Here is a 15,660-nt window from a genome sequence, read left to right as displayed (position 1 = left end):
CCCCTAAATTGGTCGCTGTTCGGCAAACAGGCAATGTTCATCAAAGCTCATCCCTATTGGTGAGGTTGACTAAAGACACAAGTCCAACCTGTGTGTGTGCTTTTATGTCAGTATTACATTGTATATCCCTGTATGTTGTGGTCATTCAGGTGCCTATCTAATAGTTTTTTAAATTATCGATGTTCCCCGCTGTAACCGACTGTGGAAGAGAATTCTTTACAGTAAAGAACCCTCTACACAGTTTAAGTTTAAACCGCTTCTCTTCTAATTTTAGTGAATGGCCACGTGTCTCTTTAAATTCCCTTTTTGTGGAAAAGTTTTATCCCTATTGTGGAGTCACCACAGTATTTGTACATTGAAATCATATTCCCTCAAGCATCTTAGTGCTTGTAATCTTTCCTCATAACTAAGGTCCTCCAGTCCCTTTATTAGCTTTGTTGCCCTTTTCTGGACTCTCCAGTTCCAGCACATCCTTCCTGAGGAGTGGTGCCCAGAACTGGATGGCATACACTAGGTGTAGCTGGACCAGTCTTGTAGAGTGGAAGAATTATCGTTTTATCTCTGGAGTTAATCCACTTTTTAATGCATGCCAATATTCTGTTGGTTTTGCTTGCAGCAGCTTGGCATTGCATGCCATTGCTGAGCCTATCAGCTACTAGGACCCCCAGGTCCTTTACCATCCTAGATTCCCCCAGAGTTTCTCTCCCTAGTGATTCTATTTGCATTCATATTTTTGCCACCCAAATGCATTATTTTACATTTTTCTACATTAAACCTAATTTGCCTACCTATACCTATACCTATTACCTCTACCTATAAGGATTCCTCCTCCTCCCTTGCTCCATTAGTTATGTCGTCCCTCACATTCACTTGTACATCATTTGATATGATATACAGGCATACCCCTCCTTCTTTTTTTAACTTCCCTATCCCTGCGATATAGGGAATACCCTTGAATGGTTGCCAGCCATTCATGAGAGCTGTTAAACCAAGTCTCTGAAATTCGCAGGAATCGCTGGATTTCTGGAATTTTTTTTTCTACGTTGACTATCTCTATCCTCTATCTACTCCACCCCCGTCGCCATGGATTGGTGCCAAACTACGATACTCTAATCTCCATCAACGCTTTCAAAATGTTTAGAGTTACAGAGGCGATCTAGTACTAGAACTCTTGCTCTGATGTTCATGGAGATCTCACATTTGTGGTGTGTATACTGTTTACATATGTGGGAGTGACCTACGTATGTGTTCTCCACTGCATGGGGGTGCTTTAATTTTTTTTAATTTTATTATATTTTTCTTTTTCATACATCACTAGACAGAGGCTATCATTGATTACTGGGTTATACTTCATCTCCAGGTCAATGGACATTGGTAGACCAGAGGTCTTTAGACAGGAAATTATCCCCTATATAACCCCTCCCATCCAGAAAGTACTTGTCCTTGAAGGTCCTCAAGTGACAAGAACCCGCCATGATGGGTGAAGATTGGACTCTTAGTTTCTAAGGCTGCCCTGTGCTGGACAGATACCCCCCCCTTATTTACTTATTGTGGGGTGCCCCATGTGTGTAACAATCTGTCAATATAGCTAAGGCTGAACACCCGTGTAGTGATGACCACAGGGGGAGTTTTGGGCTGACTGTTGGAAAGAGTAGCTTTTTTGCGGTCTTGTCTTTTGTGCATGGTCCGCGCACGAAAATTTATTGCGTGCTGATACAGGGGACTGCGCATGTGCGTGCACAGCCATCTTATTTAAGCTGAGAGTGGCTTAGGGCTGGGGAAAAAATCGATTTAAATCTTGAATCGAGTTGAGAGGTCAAATCGATTTAAAACTTCAGCAAATCGATTTTTTCTAGATATTTTTTTTTCACCAGGACCAGCACTGACACCTCACCAGTCCTAAAGGAGCTGTGGGCAAGATTTTTTAGGCGAGGCCGCAGTTTCGGCCTAGTCCACAAGGCTGGATGCCGCGGACTAGGCCGATGCCGCGGACTAGGCCAAAGCTGTGGCCTCACCTAAAAACTCCTGTCCTCAGCTCCTCAGGACCGGCGCAGTGTCTATCAAAAAAATTATAGGTGTTTTTTTTTTTTCAAAAATCACCCAGCTCTAGAGTGGCTGACATGCTGCGCTTCCAGGAGACAGCTGTGGGACACAGAGCAGGCACTGAAAACCTTTCGCTTTCAGCAGTTCATTCTTCCTTACCTGGGTCACATGAGTCACCAGGTGTTGATTGGCAAGCTAAAGAGCTTATCAGGATTGTTGCATAGGGGCTTTGTGAGCCGTATTAAAGGGTTTCCCTTCTCGGGTAAAATACTAAACCCAGACACTCCCTTTTTGTGGCTTGCAATGTCTTCAAAAAAGAGGAGCAGAACTTACACTACAGGAAAGGATACACCTATATCGCTAGTATCTCCTGAGGAGCCTAGTCGAAACTCTAGTGTTGTATCCCCTGAGAAACCAGAGGATTCTGGGCAGTCTGAGCCTCTGCGCCTCTCTGGTATTGTGCCTACAGTCAACGCTTCTACTTCAGCCTTTATCACCAGGGATGTGTCCTCAGCCCTAGCCGGGGTAGAGCACAGAATTGCTGGCATAATTGCCTTCATCCTGCAGGGCGGCAATAAGCATGACATATCCCTCTCCTGAGCCTCTTAATTTGGAGCAGTAATAGGTTGAGGATGGGGAAGAGCTAAATGCCAAGGATTTTGTGGAGGGCTGCAGATGAGTTTGCTGATGAATCTGGGCCAGAAGATGTCCAGTTGTTATCGGCCTCTCAGTCAGAGGCTTTTGATCCAGACTCTTACCATGATGGTTCGTTCTGCCTTTTAAGTTACATTTTGCAGATGTTGCTGAGCCTCCCCTGTCCTCTTTATGGTCCCTGAAGCCTCTTCAGGCTTCACAGGCTTTCCCCTTGCACCCGCTGTTAGAACAGGCGGTGTATGCTGATTGGGAATCCTGACAGGATTTTTTGTTCCTCCCTAAGAGGTTTTCCCTTTTATATTCCATGGAGGCAAAGTTTAAGAAATGGAGCACGCGAGGCGTAGATGTGGCAGTCTCTTCCTTTAAACAAGAACTTAACTTGTCCAGTGGATAACGCACAGGGGCTTGAAAGACCCTGTTGTCAAGAAACTGAAGTTGTTATTGAAGGCTTCCTTGTCTTTGGCCCGTTCATCTATTCTGCCAGCTGTAGCAATTGGAGCCTACCAGTCCTTAAAGGAACAGGTCAGACGACCTGATAGGCCTAACAAGGAGGATGATCTCGCTGAAAATAGGGCAGAGATTCCTCGAGCGCTGTGTTTTGCTGTAGATGCTTTAAATGATTCTATGCAGAAAGTCTCTCTGGCTTTCCTGTCTATACACATGCGCAGACTGTGGCTTAAGAACTGGTTAACCGAGTTTCCCGAGTTATTGTCAGGGTTCCCCTTCCATGGGGAAAGTTTGGTGATGATCTGGAAAAGTACATCCAAAAGATTTCCAGAGGTAACAGTTCTTTACTTCCTGTAAAGAGAAAGACCAGGTGTCCCTTTTTTTTAAAACCGTGGGGACTTCCTCCGGTATTTCAGCGTCAAGGCAGTTCCACCGCCAACAGAGCGATAGAGCCAAGGGCAAGGCTGCTCCAATTTGAGGACATTTGGCGAACAGTAATAGTATATATGTGTACATACCTTAACTTGTGCTAAAAGTGAATGAATAAACGTGTAGATTTGCAGCTGCTGCACTCAAAGTGCTAACACTTAAACGAAAATAAAAATAATTACAGCACTCACAAAATTTATTCAACATGTGATAACATCCATATAAATTGTGCAAATGTGCTCCAAATTATAAAGTGCAAGTGTGCGCCCAACTTCTAGGTGCATCAGACACCCCTCCTGTGTCCCCACTCACGAAAAGAATGGACCCCTGGCTTTTCAGTCCAGGAGTCAATCAGGCTTGATCTTTGGCCATAAATGGCATATCCTTGAAGGATCCTCCACTCGTGATGATCCTAAGGTGAATATGGCATCAAAAAGTAAAGGCTAATAGTGAAGTACTGTTAAACCGGTTTATTGCACAAAGTGGATAGGTACTTACAGACTAGCAGAATTAAACTTATTAATAATCATTAATAAACTATTGCAGTAGAAGCCTGATAGGAAATGCCGCATCCCGTGTGCGTTCCACCAAAACCAGAAGTGATGTAGTTTGGACTTTGAAAACCGGAAATGACGTCAATGCATTTTTCCGGGATTCAGAATCCGGTTTCAATACAAAAGCGGAGTCTCCTCCCTTCTGTTTGGTCAAGGTAATTGTAGTACCACATGCCACCTGACTATCATTACGGCCATTATATCAGTTGGACAAAAATGTGTCTCACAAATGTATAGCGGCCATTGTTCAGGTTGGAAAAGAGTCAATAACTCATTTTAATAAACTGAATAAAATAATGTCAATCCCTTACAATCTTATTTTACTAAATAAAACATTCTCTAAATTACAAAACATGAATATTCTCTCCTAGAAACCCTAAAGTTCAATATTAACCGCTTCCCGACCGCCTCACGCAGATATACTGCGGCAGATGGGCACAAACAGGCAGATTAATGTACCTGTATGTTGCCCTTTAAGAGGCGGCTTGAGGGCGTACACGCCCGCCGGGAAGACCCGTTACGTGATCGCGGTAGGTAAAAAAAAAAAAGATCAATAAAACTATCTCCTATTTTGTAGACACTATAACTTTTGCACAAACCAATCAATAAACGCCAATTGCATTTTTTCTTTAACAAAAATATGTAGAAGAATATGTATCGGCGTAAACTGAGGGGAAAAAATGTTTTTTATATATTTTTTGGGGATATTTATTATAGCAAAAAGTAAAAAATAATGTGTTTTTTCAAAATTGTCACTAAAGCAACGCAGTGTCGAATCGCAAAAAGTGCTCTGCTTCCCGACCGCCTCACGCAGATATACTGCGGCAGATGGGCACAAACAGGCAGATTAATGTACCTGTACGTTGCTCTTTAAGAGGCGGCTTGAGGGCGTACACGCCCGCCGGGAAGACCCGTTACGTGATCGCGGGTCCCGCGGACTCTGTGTCCGCGGGCATACCCGCGATCGTCTCACGGTGAGGAAGAATGGGGAGGTGCAACTGTAAACAAGCCTCTCCACATTCTGCCTTATGACACTGTCGCTGATCACTGCTCCCTGTAATCGGGAGCGGTGATCAGTGACGTGTCACACACAGCCCTTCCCCCCACAGTTAGAATCACTCCCTAGGACACACTTAACCCCTACACCGCCACCCAGTGGTTAATCCATTCACTGACAGTCACATTTACACAGTAATCAATGCATTTTTAATGGCACTGATCGCTGTATAAATGTGAATGGTCCCAAAATAGCGCAAAAAGTGTTCGATGAGTCCACCATAATGTCGCAGTCACGATAAAAATTGCTGATTGCCGCCATTACAAGTAAAAAAAAAAAAAGATCAATAAAACTATCTCCTATTTTGTAGACACTATAACTTTTGCACAAACCAATCAATAAACGCCAATTGCATTTTTTCTTTAACAAAAATATGTAGAAGAATATGTATCGGCGTAAACTGAGGGGAAAAAATGTTTTTTATATATTTTTTGGGGATATTTATTATAGCAAAAAGTAAAAAATAATGTGTTTTTTCAAAATTGTCACTAAAGCAACGCAGTGTCGAATCTCAAAAAGTGCCCTGGTCAGGAAGGGGGTAAATTCTTCTTCCGGGGCTGAAGTGGTTAAGGATATACCAGTACCTTCCTATTGCATTTATTCAGACCGAAACCAATAAAATAAAAAAAAAAAAAATATATATATATATATATATATATATATATATAGAGAGAGAGAGAGAGAGTTAGAGAGAGAGATAGATAGATAGAAAAACGACAGGACACACTCTCCAATGCAAAATTTTCTTTTTATCTTTGAAAAATCTTCATATCAAGACAAAGTGCTATACCCTACTGTACAGTTACGAGCATACCATGCTCTTCATCAGGCTTTGTGCAATGATCTATACAAAACTTTATACCAACATCGCAGGGTGTTGCTTAACAGGTGTATCCCATAGCCACTCTGATTCCCATTAACCCATCACAGACTAAATCTAGTGCATTCTCTATACCACTAATGTGCAAATAATACAAATCCGAAACCTTAATGGTGCAACTATTAAAACTATTCTGCTCTATATGAAAAAAAAAATCTATTGTGTTACTTTGAATCTCTATATGACACGATTCGTCTCCAAAAATATTACAGAAATCCTATACTGCATGATCCTGTTCAACCAGAAAAACAACCATAGAATATACTTCACATAAACTTCATAAAAAATTGATCTAAATCGTAATCCCTTAATCTTTTGTGTGGTCTCCCCAACGTAAATTTAATTTCAAGGGCATAACAACATGTAAGCTACATAAGAGGACTGGCATGTGTGATAGTCCTTCAGTATAATCTTCTCACCATTACCAGGATGTACATAATGGTTGCCTTATGGTGGATAAATAAATTGCAGTCCCTGCACCCGAAGGGAATAAACAGGGATTATGATTTATATCTATTTTTATGAAGTTTATGTGAAGTATATTCTAATTCTATGGTTGTTTTGCTGGTTGAACGGGATCATGCAGTATAGGATTTATGGAATATTTTTGGAGATTGATCGTGTCATATAGACATTCAAAGTAACACAGACAATCTATTCTGCTTCTGTATTCCTCTTATGATGATCAACCACTTTTTGGTGTAAATTCATATAAGAATCAGTTTTTTTTTCTTATAGAGCAGAATATGAAGCATTAGATGGTAATGGAAATCATGCCAGTTCTAATAGTTGCCCCATTAAGGGTTTGAATTTGTATTATTTGCATATTAGTGGTATAGAGAATGCACTAGATTTAGTCTGTGATGGGTAAATAGGAATCAGAGTGGCAATGGGATACACCTGTTAAGCAACACCCTGTGATGTTGGTATCGATATCTGAAGTTGTGTATGGATCATTGCACAAAGCCTGATGAAGAGCATGGTATGCTCGTAACTGTACAGTAGCGTATTGCACTTTATTGTCTTGATATGAAGATTTTTCAAAGATAAAAAGGAATATTTTGCATTGGAGAGTGTGTCCCGTCGTTTTTAGATTGAATATTGGTGGAAAATTGGGAGTCCAACCTGACACTACACTCCAGAAAGAAATTGCAAACCCTATTTCTGTGTATATGTCTGTGTGTGTGTGTGTATATATATATATATATATATATATATATATATATATATAAAAAATCTAAATAATGAAAATAAAGATCTCTGTTAAGGCTCAAAGGCCTCATCGTCCTTAGACGATGGATCCACTGGGTCTCGTTCTGGTAGATGGCTTTCTTAAGATCACCTCCTTTCCAATTATTCTCTGAATGATCCTCTTCCGTTTGTGTTGGTGGGTATTGGTCATAAAAGCAACACCATAGTCCTTCTTTTTTTTTAATCTTAAACAGATCTTCTCTCCTCATTTCACCAACTAAAGTTTTGTTTTGCCCTTTTACTGAAATCTATCCAATAATATATGAGCCTGCATATTATAATCTTCTTTCCTGATGCAACTGCGTCTAACTCTCAACAGTTGGCTTTTGGGAATTGCATTCAACCATCTTGGGTGATGGCAACTTCCCAAAGGAATATAGCCAATCTTGCCCACTTCTTTAAAATAGGTATTAGTGAATAATGGCTCACTATCTTTAAATATTACAAAGTCCAGGAAGTTAATACATTTCTGGTCAAACACTGCTGTGAATGAGATACCATAACAATTGTTACCAATTTCATCCACATAATTGTAAAAAAGTATCCTGTGTCTTGTGTCCCCGATATCAATATAAAATTTCAATTCAGGCCTGATGATATCAAAAATGGCTTGTTTTTCCCAATGAATCATAAACTGATTGGCTACTGAAGGGGCATATTTAGCCCCCATAGCCACACCTTTCTTCTGCCTAAAAAATTATCGTGGCCGAACGCGTCAATGTAATTTCTGTTTTTCAAGGTCCAAACAATGTCACTTCTGGTTTCGGTGGAACCTATCTGTTTTTTTTTTTTTTTCTTCAAATCATTTTTTATTTTGTTTACTTTTTTTTCCGCACATTCTATGACAAAAATTGATGCATATCAATACAAAACTGTAAAGTGTCACAGAGCTATCTGTACATTATTGTTACATCACATTAGTTATTGACAGTGCAAGTTAACTTACTCTAGTGATCAAAGGGATCCCTAGAAAACTCTTAGAATTAGAAGAAGGAGAAGGAAGAAGAAGAAGAGGGATTGTCATACTGGTTCAGCCTACCGGTTCATGGAGGGTCCTCCTGGAGATGCCACAACTCCCAGACCCTATTATGAGCTTCCAATCTATCCTGTATTCTGGCAGTCATTTTTTCCATCAACTCCACGTCCTTAATTCTGGGGTGGAGGGCCTCTGGCAGGAGGGGCGAGCTCCTTTTCCAATTTAATGCCACCAGACAACGAGCTGCTGTGAGGACGTGACGTACCAGTTTCTTTTTTTTTTTTTCAAATATAATTTTATTAAACACCAACAAAGGGAAGGAATCCCAGCAATACATAGTGAATAAACAGAAGAACAGACATATAATTAACAGCTTGACACCCATAACACCAGATGTTTATCCAGGAGCAATAAAATAAGTAGTGTTACATATAGGATGAGGAAACCTGGTGGCAACAAAGAGGCAGCTGGGTATTCTAAGCTTCGATGGTAGCCGGCCTCCCTCCCCACATTTTCCATTTTCCGGTGAAAGTAGCTAGAAAGCGGGTGAGAACAGAAAGGGAAAAGAGGAAGAGAAAGAAAGGAAAAGAAAAGAAGAGGGGGAGGAGGAGTAGAGAGGGGGGTTGGGAAGGGAAGAGGTTGGGGCATGCTGACAGCAGCCAGGGCGCGGACGAGCACCACATTACCAAGAACAGGTCTCGGAAGACACAGGAAGTGCATAATCAATTGGGCTGCAGCAGTGCAGTCCCTTCAGCGGAATAGATAAAGATTTTCCATTGGGTCCAGGTTTTCACATATTTCTCATGTTTGTGTTGTGCTGTAAGGACAAGATCCTCCAGCCTACTGACCTCCTCCACCCTCCTCAGCCAGTCCGCGATAGTGGGGGGGCAAGATTGTTTCCAGCGAAGGGGTATGCAAGCTTTCGCCGCATTGAGCAGGTGACGGATAAGTGAACTTTTATATTTTTTGAGCGGGACTTCAATTAAGTGAAGAAGGAAGAAGGCAGCATCTTCTGGTATTTCGTAGTCTGCGAATTTCTGGGTGATGCGCCTAACTTCCGTCCAAAATCCCTGCAGGCCGGGACAGGACCAAAACACATGCAGCAAAGTGCCCTCCTCCGCTCCACACCTCCAACAGCGATCCGAAGAGTGGGGGAAACACTTAAACAGCCTAGCGGGCGTGAGATACCAGCGTGTCATAATTTTATAGTTTGTTTCCTGTATTTTGGTACACATGGAAGTTTGAAGGGCACAGCTAATAATTTTATGTCGTTGTGTCTCAGAAAACGTGTGGCCGAGGTCCCTCTCCCATTTAGTAAGAAAGACCAAGTGTGCAGGTGGCGTGGCATTGCCTAGCGTGGAATACATAGTAGACAAAGTGCCCGATATCGGGTCATTCTGCAGGCACAGCTCCTCGAATTCCGTTGGGGGTCTAATAAAATCCCTAGGATCGGGCAACGAGTGGAGAAAATGGTGAAGCCGTAACGCCTTCCAAAAGGGAAGTCGGAATCTCCCCTCCCCTGCAGTCAGGGCCGCTAGAGAGGGCCATTGTCCGTCAGTCACAAAGGCAGAGGCACAGTCCAGACCGGCCTCCCTCAGAGAATAATACTCATGGGGCTCCAAGCCTGGCATGAAATCTGGATTGCCCAACACCGGGTACAAAGGTGAATGCGTAGAGGTGAGGGAAAGCTGAAGGGCGCACCGATTACCGTGTTGCAGGGTGGCGCCTATCAGAGGATGACTCCTTAGTTCCCTAGGGAGGGCCTCATAGCACCAGAGCGCATTCTTCAGTATGATCTTCGTTTGGACCTGCTCAATATCTACCCAGAGCTTAAGCTGCCTGTTACGCCTCCAGTCCAGAATGCGCCCTAGGTGCGAGGCCAGATAGTACTGCCTGACATCTGGCAACGCTAGGCCCCCCTGTCGTTTTGGAAGGGAGATATAGGACCTGCCGATACGGGGTCTTTTATTCGCCCAGACAAACCGGGTGAACATCGTGTGGACTTGTTTGAAGAAGGACAGGGGTATATGAATAGGAAGAGCTTGGATGAGGTACAAGAATTTAGGGAGGATACACATCTTCAGCAGGTTGCACCTGCCAAACCAAAAAGTGCAATCCACTATTCCACCCGTCCAGCAGGACACGGGTCTTTGTCAGAATGGGCGGGAAGTTCAGGGCAAAAGTACGCTTACTATCTGGCGGGATAAAAGTACCTAGATATTTCAGTGCTTCACTCGTCCATTTGAAGCGGAAGTGCGATTGCATGGCGAGTGCTGCTTTGGGGGGTACAGCAATGCCCATGGCTACGGACTTGTCAAAATTAATCTTCAAATTTGACAGACCCCCGTATATATCAAATTCTTTGAGGAGATTGGGGAGAGAGATCGTAGGGTTGGACAAAGTAAATAAGAGGTCATCAGCGTAGGCAGCAATTTTGCAATGCAAATCCCCAACCACCAGGCCCTGGACGTCCGTATTCAAACGTACCTGACACATGAATGGCTCCAATGATAGGGCAAAGAGGAGAGGTGACAGAGGACACCCCTGTCTCGTGCCATTAGCAATTGTGAAGGTCGAAGAGAGAATACCATTCGCCTTCACTTGCGCTATGGGATTGGAGTAAATTTGTTGTATCCAGTTAAGCATTCTATCCCCTAGACCTATATGTCTGAGCACGGCGAGCATGAATTCCCAGTTAACTCTGTCAAATGCCTTTTCAGCGTCTGTGCTCAGAAATACACATGGAGAATTCCCGTTATTGGCTATGTGAAGGAGGTTAAGGACCCGTATCGTGTTATCTCGGGCTTCCCTGTTGGGTATGAAACCCACTTGGTCCTGGTGTACTAAGGAAGGGAGATGGTGCGCTAGGCGCGATGCCAGGATTTTGGAGAATAACTTCAAATCTACGTTTAGTAGGGAGATGGGTCTGTAACTACCACATAAGGTCAGGTCCTTGTCTTCCTTGGGGATTAGGGAAATATGGGCTCTCAGCATTTCCCTAGGGATGGGCACTTCTGGCCCCATTGAATTAAAGAAAGATATCATGTGCGGGCCTAAAATGTGGAGGAAAGTCTTATAGTATAATATTGGGTACCCGTCCGGGCCCGGGGCTTTACCCGGCTTCGTATGTCCGATGGCAGTGCGGAGTTCCTCCATAGTAATGGGCGCTTCTAGGTCTTCCCTAATATCTGCGGACAGAGAGGGCATATATGAGGATGTAATATAGTCAACTATAGCAGCGTGGGAGGGCCGGCTGGACATCAGATTATATAATTTAGAGTAAAATTGCCCAAACTTATCTGCTATCTGGTCAGGGAGGGTAACCCTTTGGCCATCAGGCTTAGCGATATGGGGGATGTAAGAAGCACGCTTCTGTTCCCGGATCGCTCTAGCTAGAGTCTTGCCGCATTTGTCGCCAGACACGTAGGCAGTCTGTCGGCAGCGTTGGAGTGCCGCCTTGGCTCTGTAGTACAACAAGTCGGTTATCTGTCTACGGACTGACCCCAGTTCAGATTCCAGGGACCGGGTGGGTGCGTGCTTATGGCGTGCTTCCAGGGAGGACATGGCGGACAGCAACCTGGCCAACCGTTCCGATCGCTCCCTCTTAATCCGTGAACCATGGCTGATCAAGATCCCCCTAATGACCGCCTTGTGCGCTTCCCATAAAGTACCCAAGTCGCAGTCTGGGGAGGCGTTTTCCTGAAAATACAGGGACAGCGCCCTCGTGATCTCAGCCACGAGTTCAGGGACCTGGATGAGGCTCTCGTTCAGCCGCCAGAACTTTGAGCCCGCCCTGTGGCTCCCCGTTAGTGTATTCTAAAATAATGGGGGCATGGTCAGACCATGTAATATTCCCAATGGAGGTATTTTTAACCGAATGTAGCTGACTATGTGGCACTAGAAAATAATCAATCCTAGAGTATAGGTTATGAGTGTGCGAGAAAAACGTGTAGTCACGTTCGCCAGAGTGCGTTAAGCGCCATACATCCACCAATTGGGCTTTGTGGAGGGAATTAGCTATGCGTTTCCTGTGTAATGGGGAAATGGAAGAAAGTCCCGAGGACGTGTCGGAAGAGGGAATCAGCGGGGCATTAAGTGTCCCTCCGTAAAGTCACCAAGCTTATCCAAGACCCTCGCTATAAAGGCACTCTGATGTTCATTCGGTGCATAGACGGACGCCAGTGTAAAGGGGGTTACCCCCACCAGACCCTTAATGAACATAAAACGACCTTCTGGGTCTCCCAATACCGCTTGGCATTGCCAGGGAAGTTTATTTGATATGAGGATGGAGACCCCTTTAGACTTGGCTGAGGGATTAGTGGAGTGGTAAGCGGTCGGAAAGAATCTGTTCTTAAGGATCGGGTACTTCTCTAGTGTAAAACGGGTTTCTTGGATAAAAGCCACGTCCGCATGTAGTTTGTGGAGGTCATCCAACAATACACGTCTCTTTTCTGGGACATTTAGACCCTTTGCAATAATAGATACAATTTTCATGGAGTCCATCGCCCTGGCTACCTACAACAAAACAGGGAAAGGAGGGGGGAGAGAGGAAAAAAAAAAAAAGGGGGAAGGGGGGGAGGGGAGGGAAAAGAAGGGGGTGTAAAGATTGGGGTAGCAAAAGAGAAGGAAATAGAGTGACAAGGTAACGCAGGTCCCAGCTACGAGACCTGCCAGCTAACAGTGCAAGTGTACACTTGAAAAGGCACAGTGCCTTCGCCCATGCAGGCAGAGGCAAGTGCGGGCCTAATTGGGGGTGGAAACAGACTGTGGCTGGAAAAACAGTGCAAGGCTGCAGCCGTCCCCCCCAACCGACATAACATAAAGATAAACATTACAGCGTGTCAACATCATTCAAAATTTGCAAACGGCAACATATTAATAAGTACAGAGTAGCTCCCGCTAAGAAATGCAAGCACCTAGAATATGCAGACAGGGAGCTCCGATAACGTGAGCGTAATAGCATCCAGAGCCAACCGCACCCCCCCCCCCGAACCACAACACACACCTCTCCCTCCCTTTTACACATATCAGGCTGAGGGCTCCGCTACAACCCAGCAACAGGGGTGACTCCATCTACAATCCTCCCCCCCATTGCGTCATCTAGTAAGTGCCATTGCCCAGCGCTTCCGAGGTAGTGAGCCCGCGCCTCCACCACTCTAGACCTGCCCGTGCTATCCCAAAAAATCAGTCCCATCCCCCATGGCCGCGCACCCGCCCGCGCCACCCCCCCCCCCCCCCCCACGGTCCACATTGCCCCAAGAACTTTGGTCACCCTTCAAATATGCATAGGAGAGCAAAAAGAGCCGGCACATCGGGCACCCAGCCACAATCCCTCCACTCCGGCCTAAGGGGGCCCCACATGGGATCACCCTCGTCCAGAAGGAGGGCCGGGGAACCCGCTGCCCAGCAAAAGTCCCAACCATAACCAGTCCCAAGAACCAGAGCACGAGTAGAGCGGGGGCAGAGGCACCTCACTTCTAGAAATCAGGGTGGTAACATTATGCCCCACTGCCGTGCACGGTCTCCCGCTGCGTCACCCGCGTGTGCCCCCAAGGTCTAATCTGGGTAACCTTAAGCTGTCATACCTCAGAGCCCCCACTCCAGGGAACCCAGCAAACCCCAAGAGCACCAGGAGTAAAGAGTACCAACTCGATGATGCTGTGAGTCTCGTACATCCAGAGTACCCATGATCCTGCTGTGGGGCTAGACAGACGTCTCGTAGGGGGAATCTCTGTGCAGTGAGTAACGTCCGGTAGTACCAGAGAGCAGGGGCCCGGGAGGGGCAGCCCGGGGGGGGACCCGAAAGCCAGTGTCTGGGCAGCAAAGCGTCATACCTGTGTGTCTAGGAAGTCCGTGAAGAAGCGTGGGCATGCGGGATCAGGTAGAAAAGTGTCCTCAGTGAACATCATGTCCCGGGGGAGATGCAATCTTCATACGCTCAGAACTCCCTGTCCGCTCCTGGCGATTCCACCCGGGAAAGGCGGCGACTCCTCTGTGGTCTAGGTGGCGGTCCAACCCTGGACACTATTCCTGCGGCGGGATATTCCTGCGGCCTCTGTATCCCGGCATGAAGTCCAGCCAGTTAGGAACAACAATAGGATCCGTACCCAAGAAGGAGAAAAGGGCCGGCAGGGAGTCTGGTGATCGCAGGACAAACGACCGTTGCTCTTTCCTAAAGATCACCGCCAGAGGAAAGCCCCAGCGATAAGTAAATCCCCGACTCTTTGCCAGATCTAGCAGTGGTTTCAGGATCGCCCGGCGCTGCAAGGTCGCCCTGGAAATATCAGGCAGAATTGTTAACGGCGCGCCATCCAGCTCCAGGTCTCGCACTTCCCATGCTTTGCGTGCGATTATTTCTTTATGGGTATAATGATGCAGGCGGCAAATCACATCTCTGGGCCTCGCTGGGTCATCTGACCTGGGACCCAAAGCTCTATGTATCCGGTCAAACTCTAAGCGGCCCTGAAGTTGGTCACCTGCGACCCTGCGAAAAATGTCCGCTACTGTGGCCTCAAGATCCGCCGTCCCCGTAGCCTCCTGCGGCTCCTGTCCTCCATCTCTTCCAAGGAAAGTTGGAGCTCCAGAGCACGTTCCGTCCGGGCTGCCTCACGAGCCTCCAGAGCCGCCACCCTGCCATCCAGCGCCGTCAGGTTGGACTCACCTGTTGAGAGCCTCCCCGAGAGCAGGTGTACCTCCTGTTTCACCGCCTGCATCTCCTTGCGGTGCGCCGCTTCCACGCGGCCCACCAGGGCTTCTATATCGGCTTTGGTGGGGAGGGCCTTAAGAATCTCTCTCAGTTCCGCATCTGTCCCACAAGCCTGGCTTGGCTGCGGGGCTCTTCCAGGGTCAGTCGAGTATTGGCGTGGGGTGCCTGGGCAGAACTCCGAGCTGTGAGAGCTCGCCGGAGACACTGGCCGCGCCGGGAGGTCCGGGTCCGTCACGTGCTGTGTGTGTGCCTGCGCCATGTTGGGATCTTCAGCGCCCGGCTGGCTGCGGCCGAAAAGTCGCTGGATGCTGCCCGATGGCGAGGTACGGGGAGTCCGTGTGCGGCTGCCTCTGTTCCTCTGCGATGGGCGCCGCTTAGCAGAGAGCATTCTGCGGGCAAACGAGCTGTGTCAGTCGGCTGGGGAAGGACTCGGCCGGGAGCTCGGTTCAAGCGCGACCTTCCTCAGCCATGTCCAGGCCACGCCCCCCACGTACCAGTTTCTTATGGGGTACAGGGATTTTAAGTGGGGCCCTGCCTAGTATAAAAAAACTTTGGGGAGAAAGGGATTGATCCTCCAACTAGGCGAGACAGTAATTGCTGGACCGAAGTCCAATAGGGGACTATCAACGGCCAGTTCCAGTATATGTGTAAGAGGGTGCCCCT

The sequence above is a fragment of the Lithobates pipiens genome, unplaced genomic scaffold (genome assembly GCF_037356315.1).
Source record: "Lithobates pipiens isolate NorthernLeopardFrog02 unplaced genomic scaffold, aLitPip1_a1.2 Scaffold_16, whole genome shotgun sequence".
Lineage (NCBI taxonomy): Eukaryota > Metazoa > Chordata > Amphibia > Anura > Ranidae > Lithobates > Lithobates pipiens.
Note: the sequence above shows the minus strand (reverse complement) of the source record.